At 39.8% G+C, this 3,301-nt stretch overlaps 1 pseudogene; it reads left to right on the top strand.

The window, feature by feature from the left end:
- Positions 1 to 233: 233 nt before the first annotated feature.
- Positions 234 to 1,228, top strand: LOC125929169 (olfactory receptor 10T2-like; annotated as a pseudogene).
- Positions 1,229 to 3,301: the final 2,073 nt, after the last annotated feature.

The following is a 3,301-nucleotide window of genomic DNA, read 5'->3' on the forward strand; positions in this document are numbered from 1 at the left end:
CTCTGTGGCATTTAGGCAGATTCTTCTACTAGAATCTTTCTCCTCATCACTCTGAACTTGAATTCAGCCAGATGCATTTAGCTCCCATTGCTTAGGTATTCTCATTAACATTTGTCTTGCTGTTGCCCAGGAGCCCTTGATTAAAGGTCAGGTGACCTCAGTGCTTTTTATTATCTTGAGTATTGACCTCAAGAATGTCTGCACCTGTGGGAGAAAGTTACTGAGCCTAATGAATGATGGACAATCATACTACAGTGAGCACATTCCTTCTGTGGGGGTTTTCCAGTTTCCCAGACTTGCAGGGTCTCCTCTTTGTGATGATTTTCTTCTCCCATGTGACCATCCTAGCTGCAAATGTGTGCATAATGGTGGCCATCAAGCTGAGTCACAACCTTCACATCCCCATGTATTTTTTCCTCTGTGGCCTGTCCTTTTCAGAAACTTGTACCACTATGGCAATCATCCCCCGCATGCTAGTGGACTTGCTGTCAGATAGCAAGGCCATCTCCCTTCCTGAGTGTGCCACACAGATGTTTTTCTTCTTTGGCTTGGGAGCCAATAACTGCTTCATCATGGCTGCCATGTCTTACGACCGTTACACTGCCATTCACAGCCCACTGCGCTATAAGGTCTTGATGAACCATAAGATCTGCTTTCAGTTCATCATGGCCTCTTGGATGGCTGGGTTCCTGGTTTCTCTCTGTGCATCGTCATCACTGTATTCAACTTGTCTTTCTGTGACTCCAACATCATCGAGCACTACTTCTGTGACATCTCACCTGTGGTCTGCCTTGCCTGTGATTACACCTTCCATCACGAAATGGCTATTTTTGTGCTCTCTGCCTTCGTGTTGGTGGGCAGCTTTGTTTTCATTATGATGTCCTAGGTCTTCATTGTGTCCAGAGTTGTAAAGATGCCTTCTGCCAAGGGGAAGTATAAGGCCTTCTCCACTTGCTCCTCCCACCTCACTGTGGTGTGCATACACTATGGATTTGCTGGCTTTGTCTATTTGAGGCCCAAGGACAGGGACTCATTCCGTGAAGACATGCTGATGGTGGTCACATACACAGTGCTGACACCTCTGCTTAACCCCATCGTTTACAGTCTCAGAAACAAAGACATGCAGACAGCTCTAAGGAAGGTATTAGGCAAGACAAATAGGTTCATCCCTCAGATGGGGGGTAGAAGAACACCGGACATTAAAAATGTACAGACTGTTGATAAATAAAAGTGGAAAAAGTAGAGTATTTCCAATAAAATCATTAGTTTGTGTGCAAAGCAATTAAAGTGTATTCTAATTGTCTGATATGCCCTGGTCTCACTCCTTTCCTATTACAAAACCACAGGTAGTTTTACAATATTTTAAGATGAAAAAATATTTAAAAATGTTATTACACATATGTGTACATATACGCATATAAATGCATATACATACAGGCACACACGCATGTAGTAAACATATCAAAAAGCAGTTTGGAAAACCATTTTCATAACCTTTGTTGCCTTTGGAAGAAGAAAAACATACTAAAATGGAAAAGGAGAAAAAAATGAAAGAGCAATGGAGAAGGAAAGAAAAAACACGAATTCACTTAGTCAAAAGAGGAAAAACTATAAGCACACAAACTTAGACTTGAAATGAGTGAAAGGCTACAAATATAGAGAAATTTCCAGGAATTTTAAGAAATACCTTGCTCAATTCTATTCAAAGAAATAAGGAAACTAGATGGGAATGGAAGAATTTCTGGAAAAATAAACTGATGAAAATTACTGCAAAAGACATTTTTAACATACCAAATTTCAGGAATAATATAGAAAAGTCTGTCAAAGAGCTATTTTTCCTATTGCCCAGCAAAGGAGTAGGCCGGATGGTTTCATAATTAACTTTCTCAAGACCTCAAAAAGCAAATAATTCAAACACTATTTGAGTTAGAGCATAAAGATAAATAGCTTCTAATTTATAAAAATCAGAGAGGTGGAATGTGCTATATATAACTGAAGAATCTAATTGAGGCCATTGTGGTAAGGTTCTCATGTGGACTATGGAAGATGTTAGATGATGTCAGGAAGTCTAAGCATTTTGAAGTCACATTGTCTGATGGCACAGCCAGATGATATGAAGTTGCCAAAGCTGAAGGTCTGAGATGGGAAAAGATCAAGAGGTTGGTGGCAATTTGCTAATAAATAACAAGAAGTGGGGTGGTCAGTAAAAGACTCTGAGGACAACAGTGCAGTTGACCCTTGAAAAACATAGGTTTTAATCCACTCACATGTGGATTTTTTCAATGTAGTAGAGTAATGTAAATGTCTTTTCTTTCCTTACGATTTTCTTAAAAGAATTTTTTTTCTCTACCCTACCTTGTTGTAAGAATATGGTATATAATACATATAACATGCAAAATATGTGTTAATCAACTCTTTATGTTATCAGCAAGGCTTCCCGTCAACGGTGGGCTATGAGTAGTTAAGTTTTGGGGGAGTCAAAAGTTTTTGACTGTGTGGGGATCAGTGCCCTAAACCTCTGCATTATTCAAAGGCCAACGATATATTATTTCTTAGCTGGGTAAGATTGGTGCCAATGAGGGAAATGTTTTGTCATAAATATGCAAACAAACGATTTAGAAATATAGTAAGAAGCTAGGAGAATGCCAAGTTGTGGCTGGCCTATAGAATAAGGAAGTGAGCAACTTCTGTTCAACAGAGCTGAGAAGCAATTGTGCCCTTCTCAGACAACAAGGTTTAGTTAAAATGAAGAGATAGAGAATGAGCTCTGTGTAAAGTCGATGGGTAGAGTGGAGAGAAGATTCCGGAATGGAAGCAAAACGTCTTGGGAGAAACCCCTGAAAAGAAAGAAGAATCTCAAGAGAGGAAGCATGAGGTTGTGCTACAGTGAATACAGGTGAGGAGAGTTCCCGCAGGGCTTGAAACTGAGATTCAAATCACAGCTTCATTGATTATATGTGGTGTCACAGCCTATTGGGTCTCCAGGTCTCAGTCTTTGTTCAGCACTGAATTAAAATTTGGCTAGAAGTTCTCTGACCAACCATTTCACAAATTTCACCATTGCATCTTCACAAATGTCCCCTAATTCACACGAAAGTCTCTGTTTCCTCATACGATCAACTTTACCTTTTTCATCTCATTAAGTCTCAATTTTGACTAAAAGGGATTTACTCCTGGGATGCAAGGTTGGTTTTTTATTATTATTCTTATTACTAAAGTTTATTTTGAAAGAGAGAGACAGAGAGAGACAGAGAGAGAGAGCGCACTCATGAGCAGGGGAGGGGCAGAGAGAGAGGGAGAG

Source organism: Panthera uncia, chromosome D1 (genome assembly GCF_023721935.1).
Source record: "Panthera uncia isolate 11264 chromosome D1, Puncia_PCG_1.0, whole genome shotgun sequence".
Classification (NCBI taxonomy): Eukaryota; Metazoa; Chordata; class Mammalia; order Carnivora; family Felidae; genus Panthera; species Panthera uncia.